Here is a 19486-nt window from a genome sequence, read left to right as displayed (position 1 = left end):
CACAGACTTGGCTGAGAGTCAAGCCTAATGAGCGGAGCGGCTCATTCCAGGTGGCCTTCCCCTGTGAAAATCAGTAGCTGAGACTGAAAGTCCCCGCCTCTTCAACAGGGCTTTCCCCCTAGTGATCGGAGACCGTGCCAACCTCTCCTCCGCCCTTTTCATACCTCTTCTGGTTTTAGGAGACAAGGGGAGAGGAGAGCTTGTCGCAGCAGCAGGAGAAACCTGTGACTCTTCACCAGCCTGACTCATCTCTGACTTGGTCTCCCTCCTCCTACCCTTCAGCTCCAGCTTTTGCCTCTGATTCTAGACTTCTGTCTGCCACAGACTCAGATCACTAAGCCTTCAGCTTCTGATACCTCCAACTCCCTGTCTTCTCCCTCTTCTCCCTCTGACCACTCATCATTCTGGACTCACAGCTGTCCATAGAGGCGCAGGTCAATTCTGTGTCCAGGGCAGCTGTTTATCAGCTCCATCTGGTACGCAGGCTGAGACCCTACCTGACTGCGGACTGTCTTGCCAGAGTAGTGCATGCTCTAGTTATCTCCCGCTTGGACTACTGCAATGCGCTCTACGTGGGGCTACCTTTGAAGGTGACCCGGAAATTGCAATTAATCCAGATTGTGGCAGCTAGACTGGTGACTGGGAGTGGCCGCCGGGACCATATAACACTGGTCCTGAGAGATCTGCATTGGCTCCCAGTACGTTTCCGAGCACAATTCAAAGTGTTGGTGCTGACCTTTAAAGCCCTAAATGGCCTCAATCCTGTATACCTGAAAGAGCATCTCCAACCCCATCATTCAGCCCAGACACTGAGATCCAGCACTGAGGGCCTTCTGGCGGTTCCCTCATTGCGAGAAGTGAGGTTACAGGGAACCAGACAGAGGGCCTTCTCTGTAGTGGCGCCTGCCCTGTGGAACGCCCTCCCTTCAGATATGAAGGAAATAAGCAGCTATCTTATCTTAAAAAGACATCTGAAGGCAGCCCTGTTTAGGGAAGTTTTTAATATTTAATGCTATATTGTTTTTAACAGTTGATTGGAAGCCGCCCAGAGTGGCTGGGGAAACTCAGCCAGATGGGCGGGGTATAATAAATTGTTGTTGTTGTTGTCGTTATCCCACCACCACTCCCCAGGCTCTGAGCCTTGTTCCCTTGGGTGTCCCCCCCCCAGCTAAGAGTCTGAACACTACACAAACATATGTTGTTGCTGTTGCGACCATCATCACCACCCTCTGAACAACACTCTCAATTGTTGTAAACCACGCAGAGCCTTACTCATAGCATTCAGTGTCAGCTACACTGCAGGGCTGTCGCAAATAACTCTCTTCCGAAAATGAACTGCACTTGCTTTGGATTCTGCCCCATAAGGGTTGTTTCTTCTTCTTTTTTTTTTTTTTTTTAAAAATGTCGTACTTAATAAGAACTGGGTTAAAGCAGGCACTGTTTTGTATGCTGCTATATATTTGGGTTTGGGGTTCTTTTTGGGTGATGGTGGTATTTGTGGTGGACAAACTTGCTCCCAATCCCAGCTGATGGGCCTCACTGGGCGAAGAATTCCCCCTCAGATACGGACGAGGCCACCGCTCACACAAACGCATTCCAGATGTGTGTTGCTGCAGATTAGGGCAATTAATGCAAACTTGCCAAATTAACTCCAATGGCAAATTTGGGTTTTCCAGTTACAAAATTCCAGAGCTCCCAAAACGGTTGATGGTTCTTTCAGGCAGGGGCTGCCTTCGGAAATAAGGGACATCTGGCAGGCTTAATTCCCCTGGCAGTCATAAACTCTGTGGTCAGTGATACTGTATTTCTTTTATTTGGAGAGGACTGTGGGGTGGTGGTGGTGGTGGGGAGAGATGTTTTTGGACTGCTTTAAATTAGCTTACGAGTCTCAGATTCAACAGGAATCTGAACCCCCCCCCCCCCCGCTGCCCCAGACAGGCACTATGCGTAGTCATGGGCCTGTGGACAAAGAAAGATAACACGAGAAAGTTGAGGTTGAAAACCAGAGGTAAGCATACAAAGGGGAGATAACTAACAGTTGCTCTTTCTTTGAGTAATGCTGAAACCAGGAAGCGCTGGGTTGATGTTATGGACAGATGAACGTTGAAGACTTTGATGTAATCCTAGACCTCAGGCACGAATACTCGGCTTGACCTTTTTTCTGTTGGGTTCTCTTTATGCAACGCTACTGGACATTTAGTTGCAAAAAAAAAATGAAAGGAAACCAGGAAAGGATATCAGTTCAACCACATGTCAACCCCGAGATGTAAAACGACAGGGAAAGGAAAGCCTTAGCTGTGCAAGGAGGAACTGGTTAAAATGCAATAGCTGCTACCAGAGGGATTCCCCATCGTCGCTGCAGGGAAGTTGTTGGTTCAGACCCAACTCTGGTCAACGGGAACTGAAAATGGGGCAGTTGCTCCAGTAGCTGGAAATAACTGGATAATGTATGTCTGTGGCCATGCTGCCTTTTAGCTGACAGTTTGGACTCGAAGGATTTCCTGGGAGACTTGGTCCTTTCTGATGCAGCCAGTCGGTTTGCCCACAGAAACCAGTTGAAGATACTGACGTTGGTTGTGGTAATGTGGCAGCCCTGTGCTTGCACGCGAAGCAATTATCACGCTTATGTCTTTTTTCTTTTTCTTTTTACAGGCGTTTTTTGTATTCGTTCTGATTTACACCCTGCCCTACCTCAAGGACTCAGTGTAGGTTATGGATTCTGTATTTACCAGTGCAAAGGTGCCCATGTTATTGCATTCAAATACAACATTTGCCTTCGAGTTAAAGCTATGGTTTTCCCAGCAGTGATGTATGGAAGTGAGAGCTGGACCATAAAGAAGGCTGATCGCCGAAGAATGGATGCTTTTGAATTCTGGTGCTGGAGGAGACTCTTGAGAGTCCCATGGACTGCAAGAAGATCAAACCTATCCATTCTGAAGGAAATCAGCCCCGAGTGCTCACTGGAAGGACAGATCGTGAAGCTGAGGCTCCAATACTTTGGCCACCACATGAGAAGAGAAGACTCCCTGGAAAAGACCCTGATGTTGGTAAAGATGGAGGGAACAAGGAGAAAGGGACGACAGGGGACGAGATGGTTGGACAGTGTTCTCGAAGCTACCAGCATGAGTTTGACCAAACTGCGGGAGGCAGTGGAAGACAGGAGTGCCTGGCGTGCTCTGGTCCATGGGGTCACGACTAAACGACTAAACAAAAACAACAAAATTTGCCTTATACACAACTTAGCCTCTTGACCAGCCTTACTCAATCTGGTGCCTGCCAGATGTTTTGCACCACAACAAGGAATGTTGGAGAATTCCTGTCCAAAATGGAGCAGAAATGGATGGAGTTCACTTATTTGTTTCGTGTCCGGAATGGAAATTGATGTGGCAAATATGACCTGTATTTATTGCTGGCGTTGTTTACAGTCTGCAAACAATATGTAATAATTTGTGATTGTGGTGTTTCCTCACTCCCTGTTGGCATTGTGTTTCCTTTTGTGTGGAATAATGTAATGACAGCCTAATTAATTACATAATTCATTATGTAATTCATTGCATAGGGTTTCACCATAGAGGACAATAAAATTGTTTTGTGTCAGGAGCTGAACTGCAGTGGAACAGAGACAGCGCTGCATGTGACGAATATGGGGCAAAATGGAAGGGGATGAATAGTTTGCATCCCTAAGCACAGCTCCCATCATCCCTGAGCTTTGGCTGTGCTGACTCAAGCTGATGAGAGTTGTAGTTCAAAACATCTGGACCACATCAGGTCGGGGAAGGCGGTTCTAGACTCACCACCTTCTCATGTCTTAGATTTAAGAGAAATCCCGCTGCAGGCCTGTATTAAGAGCCCCTATCAGTGAGATGCAAAGCACCCTGTTAATAAACCTGTGTAGTTGCCAGTCCACTTCATGGGGTTGGAATTCCTGTGTTGCTCTTAGTGTTCGTGAGAAATCCTCCTGGCATGGATTCTTCCATCAGCTGAATTGAGTCTGGCAGATGCAAGTACAGCTGGATGAATCTCTCAGTTTCTGTTTCTTCCAAGTATGAGTTCGGTTTGCCACATCCCTTACACCAGTTTGCAGAATGGAGAACCACACTGCAAAATTTGGATAAGTGCAGATTCAGAAGGATAGCTGAGTTTTGGTTCATGTATAGTTCTCAGAAGGATGAATCTTGTTGGCCACTTTGAGAGCCGGATGGTGGACTAGATATGCCTTTGGCCTCATCCAGCAGGGCTCTTTTTATGTGTCTTAGGGACACGGGTGGCACTGTGGGTTAAACCACAGGGCCTAGGACTTGCCAAGCAGAAGGTTGGCGGTTCGAATCCCCGCGACCGGGGTGAGCTCCCGCTGCTCGGTCCGAGCTCCTGCCAACCTAGCAGTTCGAAAGCACCTCAAAGTGCAAGTAGATAAATAGGTACCACTCCGGTGGGAAGGTAAACGGCGTTTCCGTGCACTGTTCTGGTTCGCCAGAAGTGACTTAGTTCGCCAGAAGCGACTTTAGGAAGCATGCTTGAGAACTGAATGTGGAGGAGACTGGAGCATCAGTTTTGGCGTGCTCGCTTCTTCTTCTTTTAAAATAAAAATAAAAATAAAAATAAAAATAAATGAATAAAAACTCAGAGTCAAATCACAATGGAAGTCATGATTAGTTCCATTCGGTCTCATTTCTGATGATTTGAAATAATAGTAAGAAGAATCTTACCGGGCTCGTTTTGGTCAAAGTTTGAGAACAGACGAAGAACAGAAACACGGCCCCGCAACACACTCCCCCCCCCCGAGCACCCAGCATGTTTCCAGACTGTTGCTGTTGTTGGTTTTTGCTCTTTCCTCCTTTCCTTTCCTTTCCTTTCCTGCCCCGCCTGCCCCCACTCCCCAGCACCCTGGGCAAGGCAGACATTACACAGAGAAGTCACGCACCAGATTGTATTCTGAACATTGGTTTCTTCCCCTTGGGCACTGAAAACAAAGAGCAGCGGCTGCTCCTGTTCTTTCGGCTTTCTGGATGATCTTTTATATTTTACTGACCCCGGGCAAGACCACAAACAGAGCATGGGCTGCAGACATTGAGCTGACCTCTTTATTTCCTTACTGGGTAGAAATTTGCAAGCCTCACCTAAACCTTTTTCTAAGAAGCAGCTTCATGCGTTTGTGCTGTGTTGTCACTTTTCCCTTTCACAGATGGACTACGTGTGTGTGTGTGTAATTTCTGAATTCAGAATCCAAATGGCATTCATTGTCAGTTTATTCAATTGGTAGCCCACCCTTCCCCAGAGACTTGGGCTAGGTAACAATCAGGTTCAACATACTTGTATTAATTTACAAAGCCCTGAGCTTTGTAGGTCTAGGGTACCTCAGAGATCACCTGAACCCTTTGAATCCTCATGAAAATTTGTCAGCATTGCAGTGCAAATTTCTCCTAGTGAACATTTTTTTTAAAATATGCAATTGTACACCAAACACACATTTTTGCAAATGAAATTTCCTAAAGTTATATATTTTTGAATGCCATCTTCATGAACCTAGGCATTTGGAAACACATCTTCCCCTGATCTGTGCATTTTTGAACCTCTTACCTGACGGGATAACAGCATCGCAAAATTCGCAGAAATGCAAATTTCAAAGAATTTTTTTAAAAATAAGGTCTTTATTGGTATTACACCCATCACTTACACTGTTACAATGAAATTAAATTCATGGGGTGAGCATCCCTTCCTTATAGCCCCTTACATACGTAAGCAGTAGAGATACACCTGGCTGCCGCTCAGAAGTGCCACAAGCTGAGAGGGTAGACCATCTGCTTTTCATGTTGGAGAAACACCATGTAGGGCTCAGATTGTCCCCAGTATGAAATACTGAAGGGTCAGTAACTCAGTATGAGACAGCAGATCCCCAGTGCCTACGCCCATCAACCATCACTTTGACACTCAAGTCTTCTGTCACAAGAGCCAGACACCTAGAGTTCCAGTCTGGCCCCTTTTATTTTCCATGGACATCATAACTTGCTGGACCTTTTATTTTCCATGGACATCATAACTTGCTGGACCTTTTATTTTCCATGGACATCATAACTTGCTGGACCTTTTATTTTCCATGGACATCATAACTTGCTGGACCTTTTATTTTCCATGGACATCATAACTTGCTGGACCTTTTATTTTCCATGGACATCATAACTTGCTGGACCTTTTATTTTCCATGGACATCATAACTTGCTGGACGTGCATTTGATTTTTGCTCATCGTTCTACTTAACTTCTTGAGATCTGGTGACGAGGACTGAATTCAGAAGAAATAAGAAGTTACTGTATAGAAACTTATTCATGTAAGTTTCTTACATGCGGCAAGAATGCTACTTGCCCCAAAATGGGAAGAAGCAGAAGTCCCAGCAAAGGAAGAATGGATACAAAAACTTATGGAGTACGAAGAAATGGCGAAACTTACCAGAAGAATAAGAAACCAAGATAACAAACTTTTTAAATAAAAGAATGGAAATGGTTTATTGAATATTTACAGGTAAATTGTAAACAGATAAGAACATCGGCAGGATTATTGCAAAAACCTGTAGTTTCATAAGCGTATATATTTAAAGTAGATGAATGCACGAGCAAATTAAGTTAATTTGGATATGCAGAAGATATTAAAAATAAATGTAAGGAAAAAGAGGGGGGAGGAAGTCAAGTTTTGAAATGTTAAAATTATTGTAAAATTAGTGAAATGTATGAACCTGAAAAGCATTTTAAAAAAAAAAGGAAGGGAGCAAAAGTGAAAAAAGTGGGAAAAATCAGAGGAATGACAACCTCCTGCTAGCAAGATTTTGAATAGTCATTGCAACAAAGTTCACCCCCCCCCACTTTCCCCAGGACTGAATCACGCCTGCCAGTCCCTGCCTGAGCTTCTGAAGCCGCCTTTGCAGTCTCTAGTTACCAGCAAGTGTCTCTTAGTTGCTGTTTGAAGATCCCTTCTGTCTGATCTTCCTTAATCCACACACGCACATGGTCTCTTCCTGTAAACTGCCGTAAGTAGTTTAAAGGGATACTTTAAAGATCGTAAGCGGGGGTGAGAACGCATTTCCAGCTCCAGAGCAGAGCGAGAGCAAATCATTCTCCCCATCTGTCTCCCTTTCTGCTTTGCTGCTGATATAGCCAGGCTTTGTTTTGTTTTAAAAAAAGAATCCCTGTAAAAAAACCTTGTAAAATCCTAATAAATATTTTTTTTTAAAAAAAGAATCCCTGATATTGTTGTTGTTTAGTCATTTAGTCGTGTCCGACTCTTTGTACCCCATGGACCAGAGCACGCCAGGCACTCCTGTCTTCCACTGCCTCCCTCAGTTTGGTAAAACTCATGTTCGTAGCTTCGAGAACACTGTCCAACCATCTCCTCTGTCGTCCCCTTCTCCTTGTGCCCTCCATCTTTCCCAGCATCAGGGTCTTTTGCAGGGAATCTTCTCTTCTCATGAGGTGGCCAAAGTATTGGAGCCTCAGCTTCACAATCTGCTCTTCCAGTGAGCACTCAGGGCTAATTTCCTTAAGAATGGATGCGTTTGATCTTTTTCCAGTCCATGGGACTCTCAAGACTCTCCTCCAGCACCATAATTCAAAAGCATCCATTCTTCGGCGATCAGCCTTCTTTATGGCCCAGCTTTCACTTCCATACATCACTACTGGGAAAAATCCCTGATATACTTTTTAAAAAACTAACTAACTAACTAACTAACTAACTAACTCCTCAAACATGGAAGCATGGAAAGCTGGCTTATACTGATTAAGACCAGTGATCCATCAAGCTCAATATTGTCTCTTGTGGCTTTCAGAAAGGGGGTGTATTCATTAGATGCCCCCACTTGCCCACTTGCCCCCCCACTTCCCGTGATGTCTTTTTTTATAAAAAAGATTTTATTTATACTTTTCAAATTTATACGTTTTATTAGTTTTACAATCATCTGAACATTTCAAAATTTGACTTCCTCCCCCCCCCTTTCTGCGGTTCCTTAAATTTATTTTTCAATAGCTTCTGCATATCCAAGTTCATTTAATTTGCTCATTTAATTATCTCCTTTAAATATATACTCTTATGAAACTGCAGGTTATTGCAATAATCCTGCCATTGTTCTTATCTGTGAATATTCAGCAAGCCATTTCCATTCTTTTATAAAAAGTTTGTTACCTTGATTTCTTATTCTTCTGGTCAGTTTCACCGTTTCTGCATATTCCATAAGTTTTCGTATCCATTCTTCCTTGGCTGGGACTTCTGCTTCTTTCCATTTTGGGGCAGGTAGCATTCTTGCTGCTGTAGTCCCATAAATAAATAAATTTCTATAAAATTTAGGTAGTTCTGTCCTTATAATTCCCAAAAGAAAAGCTTCTGGTTTTTTAAAAAAATTATTTTAGCGGGTCATATGTAGGAGCTGTTTCTTTCTTTTTTTAAAAAAAAACTTGTTTTATTCAAAATTAAAACAAAACATATTGTCCAGAAACGTATCATCCTTATTCCCTCCCCCCATTTTTCCTCCCTCCCCCCACATCCCGCATCTGTGGACTGCTATTACTTTAGATCTGAAAATTGATTATATTTCTGTATGAGTTTACATGCATAACATCTGAGCATGGATTGCTTTACTTCTGTTGTGCCATATGGGTACCTCGGGTTACAGACGCTTCAGGTTACACACTCCGCTAACCCAGAAATATTACCTCAGGTTAAGAACTTTGCTTCAGGACAAGAACAGAAATCACACAGTGGCGGCGCGGCAGCAGCGGGCGGCCCCATTATCTAAAGGGGTACCTCAGGTTAAGAACAGTTTCAGGTTAAGAATGGACCTCCGGGATGAATTAAGTTCTTAATCCAAGGTACCACTGTATTGTGCTTGTCCATATAATCCTGCTTCGTAAGAGTCACTGCTTACTGCAACCACTACTATGCTATAAGATCCACTATCCCTGTAATATTACATATGGTATGTACAATTGTTTATGGTTTTTTAATATTCATTTTGCTGTAAAATGTGTGAGATTACGCTATTGTATTTATTTGCATTACCTAGAGCCTGTTCTACTGATGAAGTCTAGGATGGCGAAACAAGGCTAATATTCCGGAAATCCTTGTCTTAGACTCTGTGAAAGGATTCTGTGGAACTGGAACAACCCTTCATGTGGATTATTGGACTCTATGAACCGACAGGTGGAATAGATACTTATATATGTATGGACCTTATGCATGAACTGACTAGAGAATGAACTGATCCACTGGGTCTTCTGCTTTTTTCGTTGAACTTTATGAGACTTCCGTTGAAATCTACAATTTGATGCAATGAATATTATACCTTATTTATTCAAAAGTACAGCCGGTTACGTCTTGTGTGTTTGTTGGGTATGAAAGGATCTGCCCTACCTTTGCATGTTTATGGCTTCCAGCTTCCGGGTCTCAAATGTGCTCTTTTTAAATAGCTGACATCCAATGGAAGAATTAGAAGTTGACCCATGGCCTCGTAGATAATCAAGCTGTGCATTACTTGCCCCTTACGCCAGAGTGGTGCATGCTCTAGTTATCTCCCTCTTGGACTACTGCAACACATTCTACTTGGGGCTACCTTTGAAGGTGACCCGTAACTACAACTAATCCAGAATGCGGTAGCCAGACTGGTGACTGGGAGTGGCCGCCGAGACCATATAAGACTGGTCCTGAAAGACCTACATTGGCTCCCAGTACGTTTCCGAGCACAATTCAAAGTGTTGGTGCTGACCTTCAAAGCCCTATACGGCCTTGGCCCAGTATACCTGAAGGAGCGTCTCTACCTCCATTGTTCAGTCTGGACACTGAAGTTCAACTCCGAGGACCTTCTGGCGGTTCCCTCCCTGCGAGAAGTGAGGTTACAGGGAACCAGGCAGAAGAGGGCCTTCTCGGTGGTGGCGCCTGCCCTGTGGAATGCCCTCCCAGCAGATGTCAAGGAGATAAACAACTATCTGACGTTTCGAAGACATCTGACGGCAGCCCTGTTTAGGGAAGTTTTTAATGTTTGATCTTTTATTGTGTTTTTAACCTTTTGTTGGAAGGCGCCCAGAGTGGCTGGGGAAACCCAGCCAGATGGGCGGGATATAAATATATTATTATTATTATTATTATTGGAATTTGCTGCCAAGGAGTGTGGTGGAGTCTCCTTCTTTGGAGGTCTTTAAGCAGAGGCTTGACAACCATATGTCAGGAGTGCTCTGATGGTGTTTCCTGCTTGGCAGGGGGTTGGACTCGATGGCCCTTGTGGTCTCTTCCAACTCTATGATTCTATGATTATTATTATTATTACCACCACCTTTTACTGGATGGTGTGAGATAACTTGCAGCTTTCAGATAACTTGCAGCTATATAGGATCCAAAACCTGTCCTCTGTTACTGCTAAGTTTTCTTCCTCTGCAAAAGGGGCTTTCGGTTTCCTACACCGTTCTTGGGGTGTTAGAATTTCAGTCATGGTGGGGGTTTTGAGCTTACCTCATTGATATGAGGTATCTAAGGGTGGCACATGTGTTTCTTTCCAGGGAAGATTTCTCCAGACATCTGCAGCCTCCCTGGTTGCCTATCCTTCCTGGCTGGGGAAAAAAAAAGCCTTATGGGCTTTTAATTGATATATGAGCAACCGTGGAGGCTGCAGAGTACTGACCACTAGTGAGATGATTTGTAGAAAGGAGACTCATAAACATCCCTCAGCCACCACAAAAGTAAGCCTGATAAAAAGACCCCATGCAACCTGATCATACTCGATTTCTTTCTTCTCCCCTTTTCAAATGCATTTTCTTTTTTATTATTTATGATTTTTTAAAAAAAAAAACGCACAAGAAAAATTTGGAACACCACCAACCCAATGCATATTTATTCAGAAGATTGTCTCACTCTTTTCAGTGAAGCTTACTCACAGGAAGTACATCTTACTTTCCTGTTAATTAAAAAAGCAGCCCACAACACACTCTACATTGGAACAGGAAAAGCCACCTCCAATAAATATATATTAATTCCTGTTTGCAGGAAGCTGCCTTATCCAAAAGTTCATCTAGAAATAAACACATGTGCTCTTGACTCTCAGCCCTACTGATTGAAATTTGCCGCCTCTAGTTAATTAATTTAATTGGCCGATTAAACCAGTTAAAGTACGCAGACCTAGATCTATTTATTTATATCGTTTATTTAGCAAGATTTATATATCGCTTAATAAGCACAATCTCTCAGCGGTTTATGTAAAATGGTACAAAATATTCATTAAAGTAGCAAGAAAAAAACACATTAAAAACAGCAGATGTGGTAAAATTATCAACATACTGATAAGATCAGCGGTTTTAAATACAAGTGTACTTAATGAAATTGCATGCCTGGGTAGGATTACCTAAACAAATCAGGTTTTAGCAGGTGTCTAAAACAGTACAGATACTGGCCTACGAGTAATAGGCAGGGAGATCCCAAGAAAAATGTATTGCCACACTGGAAAATAGATAGAAAGATGATTGACTGATTGATTGATTGATGAATCTAGCTATCTATAGTTTTGGTACTCCTCTCTTCGCTGGTCCTTTTTAGCCAGCCTTTTTGAGACATGACAAAATTATGTCATTGCAGCCTAAGGATCTATTGATCGCTGCCATGAGAAATTTGTGCAGGAGGTTAGAGATCCGGTACTTTGCATAATGCCCTGCTCATCCCCTTTGTTAAGTCTCCCCTCCACCCTAAGTCCATATCAACATCTCGCCTTCCTTGTTGGAATCGATAATGGATCTCTGGACGTTTGCAAAACTGGACCCCCGACCACGGCAGCTGCGTGACCAGCTATGCTGATAAGGCTGTCAAAAACAATTGTAATTACTGCCAAGGCAAAGGCCAAGTGCACGACCCAGACATTTTGCAATGCTATGGGGGGGGCCATGAGAAATGTGCAGGCATTGGCTTGGCCACAGCAGAAGAACCCTCTTTCAAAGAAGTGGAAGAACTTCCCAGTTCCGCTTCTCAAGTTTTTTTACACCTGGAGATGATGATGTGAATGATTTGTACATATCGGCCGCTTTTGAAGTGTCTCTAAGTGGCTTACAAAATAAAGAATGGGAGTGACAAGGGAAGTTAAAACCAAAGGCAAAAACAGCAATAAAGTAGCTAAAAATGCTCACACACAGATGTATAGGAAAAGGACGAAGGCTACCCACCCCCGTAAAACGTCTACTTAATTAAATATGTTTTTAGCTGATTACCAAAGACAGACAATTATAGAACCAGGTGTAAATGGTTAAAAAAGTGCGCTCGCTTTTGAACTGCTAGGTTGGCAGGAGCTAGAAGAGAGCAATGGGAGCTCACCCTGTTGTGGGGATTCTAACTGCCGACCTTCTGATCAGCATGCCCAAGAGGGTCAGTGGTTTAGACCACAGTGCCACCCACATCCCTATGGAACCAGGTATACTTCCCTAGGGAAGGTATTCCATATCTGTGAAGCCACCACCAAAAAAGTCATTCTCATATTGTCAGCCTTTGGAGGAGTCGCATTAAATAAGCAAAGTATAAGGGAGAAACAAGCTTTCTCCACCTTCCATGTGACAGCCCTTTAGATATTTGTGATGGATATCATATCTCCTTTCAGTCTCTTCTTTCCCAGTTCCTTCGACCATTCCTCATAAGGCTTGGTTTCCAGACCCTTGAACATCTTGGTTGCCCTCCTTTGCACCCATTCCAGCTTGTCAACATCCTTCTTAAATTATGCTGCCCGGAACTGGACACGGTATTCCAGATACAGTCTTGACCAAGGCAGAATAGAGTGGAACTATTACTTTCCTTTATTTGGACACCATATTTCTGTGGATGCAGCTTAGAATAGCAGTTGCTTTTTTGTTGCTGCTGCATCACACCATTAAGCTTATGCTAAGCTTGTGTCCTACTAAGACCCCTAGACCTTTTTCACATGTACCTCTGGCAAACCAGGTGTCCCTCATTTTACATTTATGCAGCTGGTTCTTCCTGCCTAGAACATTTGTCCTTAATGCTTCGAGTTAAATTCATTTTGTTAGTTTTGGCCCAGTTCTCCAGTCTGTTCAGGTCATTCTGCATCCTGCTTCTGTCTTCAGCGGCATTAGCTACCCCTCCTGGCTTGCTTGTCACCTGCGATTTTGACGAGCATCCTCTCAGCCGTCTGGCTGGTCGCCGTGAGAACGGGATACTGGACTAGAGGGGTCATTGGCCTGATCTAAACAGAGCTCCTCTTCTTATATTCTCATGAAGAAGGGATGTGCCCAAAACAAAGCAGAGCAACGGAAAGGCAGTCGAGAGAAAGAAAAACCGGCCCTTTTCCCGGTCACACAAATTCCCCAACCTCTTTCTCAGCCTCGGCTCTCCATTCTCAGCTGTCCTAAAAGCTTCATTTGTCGAGACAGATGAGCCTTCTCCGTTCCATTTGCAAGAGTCTCCCCTGCCTGTGCTCTGACTTTGAACGTGCGTTTGGGGGCTGTAAGTCTCCGTTCCGACAGGCATTTATGTTTACAGCTCAGCCCCAGCCTTTCTCTCTTGTAATGGCTGTGAGGGACACTTGTACTGGGTGTTTAAAGCAGACGGTTGCCTCCGGAGAGCGTGGAACCTGGATGCAGGCTGCGCCGTGTAATGGGGAGCAGTTGCCTCTTTTACAATCCGACCCATGCCCCCCAAATTCCCAGGCCTCCTATTTGAGATGAAAGCTGACTGGGGGGGTCACGGCAAGCTGACTCCCAATCCTAACTGTGTTTACTGCCGGGCTTGTAATGGCATCAGAGGATTCCTGAAGGAAATGAATTGTGTCTGGCGGTGTCCTCGTTTTTGGGCCACAGGCACTTCTGGAGAAGCAAAAGGAAGGGGTGACACACACACACACACACACACACACACACACACACACACCCCAGCTTTTTAATTGGCTCATCTTAGGCTATCATGGAAATACACAAGCTTTTGGGTTTCACGGAGCGCTTCATCAGATTCTGGGCCACGATGGCAAAAGTGGAACGCTTTGCGAAATGCAAATGTTTTCAGCCACTGGAAATCTTTCTTTGCAAACAAAGCTCTGGCACAGCACTGCAGATGCTTCTTGTGTGAGTGTGTGGCTTTCCTTAAGCACCCCATCTTTATCTCCAACAAAATCCATTAAATCTAAGAATGTGTGAGATGTAGACATGTGGGGAGCTCATCCAGAGGAGCCTTGGAAGACCTAGCCATGAGGTCAGCTGATCGGCAGAAGCCTCATGTGACCTGGCCGTGGAAGCACCATGTGAGTAGACTTTAGAAGAAGAAGAAGAAGAGTTTGTATTTGATATCCCGCTTTATCACTTCCCTAAGGAGTCTCAAAGCAGCTAACAATCTCCTTTCCCTTCCTCCCCCACAACAAACACTCTGTGAGGTGAGTGAGGCTGAGAAACTTCAGAGAAGTGTGACTAGCCCAAGGTCACCTAGCAGCTGCATGTGGAGGAGCAGGGAATCGAACCCAGTTCACCAGATTATGAGTCTACCGCTCTTAACCACTATACCACACTGGCTCTCCCATGAGAGTTGTCTTGGGGCAGGACCTTAGTAGACCTCCAGCCCTTGGTGCTGGCCAGGGTAAGAGGGAGATGCCAAAGTAGTAAATGGACAATGTCAACTCTGCACTACAAAGATGTCTGCAAATGTGACATGAAGGCTGACGACATCAACCCTGGCATGTAGGAAACGCTTGCAGACGACTGCAGCGCCTGGAGACAGACAGTCAGGCTGTGCGTCCATAGCAGTGACCAGAGGAGGACTCGCCGCAGGGAGGAGCATGGAGAGGAGAAACGCCACGGTGCATCTGCAGCAACACAACCGGACACCTTCATCTGCCCCAGCTGCCACAAAGCATGTCTCTCCCCATCCACAGCGGGTGCTGTAACTCTCCGAAGGTTTGACATCACCCAGTTGATGCCAACATTATGAATAGAGTTTCCATTGATTATTAACCTCTGCAGTCCCGCATGATCGTAAGCTCCGCAGCTGTGTATTTTGTGGCTTTAGAAACCAGCAGAGGCACAACTCCCTGCTTGAAACCCCAGAGAGCTGCTGAAAGTCAGTGTGGACAATAATGAGCCAGGTGGATTTTACAGGCAGTTTCTGATATTTGGATGCTCCCCTCTCTCACATACTTTTGGCAGCTGGAAGCTTCCAAGGAGCAGAAGTGGCAATACCTGGGGGCCCAAAAACTTGGATTTGTGATCTGTCAAGAGGCGAGACCCTTCCTCTTCTATCTGTCACCAGGTGGCAGAGTATCCTGGCAACCATATCCAGTGGTGGGTTTTGGAGGGTGGAAGGAAGAGGATACCCAGTGACAGCTTGTGGTCATATGAGCCATCCGTAAGATAGAGAACTAATTCATCTTACTGTTTTAATTAATCATATTGAGTGAGCTAGGAATTGGGGAGAAATTTGATTCCGTTCAATGTGTTACTACTTGATTCACATTTCTTGAGCCAATATGTAGAGTTTGCATTTCTCTGAATTTTGCAGCCCGGCTGAAAAATGCATTTATTAGGGGAAATGGGCATAAAAATGCAGATATTAGCGAAAACACATGATATTAGGGGAGAGTGCTTGCAACAATGTGCATATTAGTTAATACTGCATGGAGAGATGTGTTTATAATAGGAGAAATTTGCACTAAAACGCTGACACATTTCCAAATGTGTTGGTCCTCAGTGTCCAGGTAGAACAATGGGGATGGAGACGCTCCTTCAGATATACAAAGAGTTAACTTCATTGACACCTTGTGAGCTTTTTGCTGGCCCTGCTCCCGACCCCCACCGTGACACTATTTCATCCTCACAAGAACCCTGTGAGGTATGTCCGGCTGAGAGAAACTGGCCCAAGGTCACCCAGTGAACTTTATGGGTCAAGTGGGGATTTGAACCCAGGCCTCCCAGGTCATAGGTCCAGCACTCCAACCATCACACCACACCGGCTCTTTAGGCTATGCAATGTGAATGCAGCTACAAACACCAGGTGCTTGATGCAACCCCTCCCACCCTCTGGCCCCTCAGCCCAAACCGGTTTTGCAGTCCCCGGAGGAAAGCAAGGCAGGAGGTTTATCCGGCCCATGGCGGCCCGTCACGCGTGGTCGGTGGGCCATCACATTCCACTTCCTCTCGTGCAAGTTACGCAGGACGGCCTTGTACCTTTTCGAACCACAATCCGCTGTGCTCTTACTGAGGCGTAAGCCCCACTAACCCAATGGGCTTCACATCTGCGTCAATAGCTCTGTGCGTTTGACAATAAACTCAGGAACAAAAGGCTTCTGAAAAAAAGGAGTTTCACTTCTACCTTGTTATTTTCATTTCCCTTCTCTCTATCTTTGTGTGTGTGTGTGTCTGTGTGCACCTCCTTTTTTTGCAGATTACCTTTCTCTGCATGTGAAGAACTGTTCCTCTTGACTGGCCTCTGTCTCTCGTCTTTGGCTTTTTATTTATGGTCTTGCCGTTTTAATGAGAGCGCAATCAATATACGTCGAGAGGTGCGGAAGACATTGCAAAGGAGCAAAACCCTGCGCTGGGATCCAGATGAGGTGTGCTCTGAAGAACCAACGAAAGTGTTTTTTTTCAGAAGAGTCTTTTCAGTACGAGCTCAGCAGATTCTTACAGCATCAAAACAACTTTATTTTATACAAAGATGATAGAGGATAGATGGATAGATAGATAGATGATGATAGATAAAAATAGATAGATGGATAGACAGACAGACAGGCTGGAAGAGAGCCAGTGTGCTGTGAAAGAGGGGCAGTGCAGTGGTTAGCGTGTCAGACCAGGGTTCAAATCCCTGCTCAGCCATGAAGCTCACTAGAGGACCTTTGGCCAGTCACTGCCTGTCAGTCTAACCTACCTCACAGGATTGTTGTGGAAATGAGGAGGAGACCATGTATGCCACTTTGATTTCCTTTTGGGGAAAAGGTAGGATAAAAAAATTCCTTCCAGTAGCACCTTAAAGACCAACTAAGTTAGTTCTTAGTTGGTCTTTAAGGTGCTACTGGAAGGAATTTTTTTATTTTGACTATGGCAGACCAACACGGCTACCTATCTGTAATGGGAAAAGGTAGGATATACATGCCCATGTGCCAGCTCTGTGCTCTGCCTGCTATCAGATCTCCTCCCTGGGCCAAACCCGAACTGCTCTGATTTGGCCTCTTGCCTGGCCCTTTGTTGTGGGCTCTGCTTGCTTGGACTCTGACCCCGGGCTGGCTCCGAATACTTCTCTGCTTGCTGCCCCATGGCTGCTAGCAGGTGTGGCGTGATAGTTAGATGGTTGGGCACCAATGATCTGATTCCGTATAAGGCAGCTTCTTAGGTTCTTACATTCGAAAGCACAATTCACCTGGGCAAAAGCACTTCAGGTGGACGAAGAGCAGAGCAGGGAGAGGTGTGGACTGTGGAGAGTGGGTGTGGCCTGGACAGAATCCCGAGGGCCAGGTAGAGGAGACTGGGGGCCACATTCGATTCCTCAGCTCCTCACCTCTCCTGTAGTAGACATTATTCTGGTGGGTTCGGGCAGGAGAGAGGAGCAGCGAAAAACAATGTGGATCCTTAGGGAAGGAAAACAATCAAAAGGAACAAAACATGGTTTTGCTTCTCTTTGTGCATGCAGCGAAGGAGGCCTGTGGATTACAGGGAAGTTGGATGCTGAAGAAATGGACCATGAGAGAGGAATCCTGTACGATAACTGGCACAACCCCACTCTTTCCCGACCTCTGCCTGCGTGCAAGGGTACAACGAGGAAGAAAAACAGCAATAATGACCTCTGATAAAAGGGACTGTACCGTGAGACCATTTTCCCAGACACAGAGCGACCTTTCAAAACAGGCTGGGGCGAGGTGTGTCTGCGCGGAGTTTGGACTTTCAGCTCGCCACGTCCTGCTGGGCTGCTCTGTTTGCCAGGCCAGGTCCACCCCCCCTCTTCCCTGCCCCCCTTTTTTATATGATTATCGTGTCACAAGGGAGCGTTCTGTATGCAGAGCAGGCCTGGCTGGCAGGCCTGGACCTTTGCAAATCAATTTGTCTGTGGAGAAGGAAAAAAAAAGAAAGAAAAGCGAATCCGCTGGGGTGAAAGATGGCCGGGTGTGTGGGACAAAACTATGCCTCCTTTTGTGACGTCACGGTGTGGGGCGCTCCCGTTGCCAATGTAAAAGGGGCCATTTGCAGATCTTGCTATCTCTGTGCAGACTCAAAGCCCTCAAAGGGGAATATCGGAGGGCACCGGAAAGCATTAGGGTTAGAGCTAGGATTAAGGTGATGCGTTTTAATTTTCTTATGCAATCTGTACCCCTACCCAAGGAGCGCAAGGTGACATGTGTGGCGTTCCCCCAATCCCACTACACCCCCACAACAAGATAGGCTTTGCTAGAAGACATTGACTGGCTCAGGGTCACCCGAGTGATCTTCATGGCTGAGTTGGGGGGTGAATTCTGGTCTCCCGGGTCCTGGAGCAACCACAACATTCCATTGTCTGTCCGAGTACTCAGAGGGGTTGCAGAAAAACAGTGGCTTTGGCAGTGCTACCTGACATCAGTATCAACAGCAAAAAGAACAACACATCTGAAAGACACACGGGCTTCAATTTTTTTAAAAAACGATCCTTAGAATTGATGCAGTGGTTCGGTGCTTTTAACGTTTAGCTTGGAGAAGAGGAGGTTAAAGGGTGATATGATAGCCATGTTCAAATATATAAAAGGATGTCATATAGAGGAGGGAGAAAGGTTGTTTTCTGCTGCTCCAGAGAAGTGGACACGGAGCAATGGATCCAAACTACAAGAAAGAAGATTCCACCTAAACATTAGGAAGAACTTCCTGACAGTAAGAGCTGTTCGACAGTGGAATTTGCTGCCAAGGAGTGTGGTGGAGTCTCCTCCTTTGGAGGTCTTTAAGCAGAGGCTTGACAACCATATGTCAGGAGTGCTCTGATGGTGTTTCCTGCTTGGCAGGGGGTTGGACTCGATGGCCCTTGTGGTCTCTTCCAACTCTGTGATTCTATGATTCTATGATTCTATTCTATGTTCTATGCTTTTCTACATGCTGGAGTGCCTGGGGCAACCCAGCCAGATGGGCAGGGTACCAATAATAAAACTATTATTATTATTATTATTATTATTATTATTATTATTATTATTATTATTATTATTAGCATTCCATGCATTCACTTAGTCATCTGTACAACACCCTTTGTTTGGTAGGTCACAGTCAGAGGCCCCATCTTCCGAAGAACATTGGGGAGTCTGACGTGCACCCAGCTCTTCATTCGGTCTCAACAAGGCCCCCCCCAGCTCCTTCAAAAAAAGATTGAGGGGGCCCAAAGAGCCTCTCCCCCCCCCCGAGCTGGTGCATATGGCCACAATTGTTTCCTCTGTATTGTTGGTCTAACAGACAGTAGCTCTTGTGGATTTATGTGACGCTGTTTACATTTCCCACAAGGCCCCTGAGTGACACTTACCTCTAGGGCATTGTGGGTAGTT

General features: G+C 45.1%; 1 long non-coding RNA gene across 1 annotated transcript in view; it reads left to right on the top strand.

Moving 5' to 3' along the window:
- The window catches only part of LOC310702954, a 313269-nt gene that overhangs the window by 35369 nt on the left and 258414 nt on the right, over nucleotides 1-19486 (top strand). The window lies entirely within an intron of this gene.

The sequence above is a fragment of the Podarcis liolepis genome (genome assembly GCF_965112155.1).
Source record: "Podarcis liolepis genome assembly, chromosome: 3".
NCBI lineage: Eukaryota > Metazoa > Chordata > Lepidosauria > Squamata > Lacertidae > Podarcis > Podarcis liolepis.
Note: the sequence above shows the minus strand (reverse complement) of the source record. Positions and strands in the feature narration are given on the sequence as shown.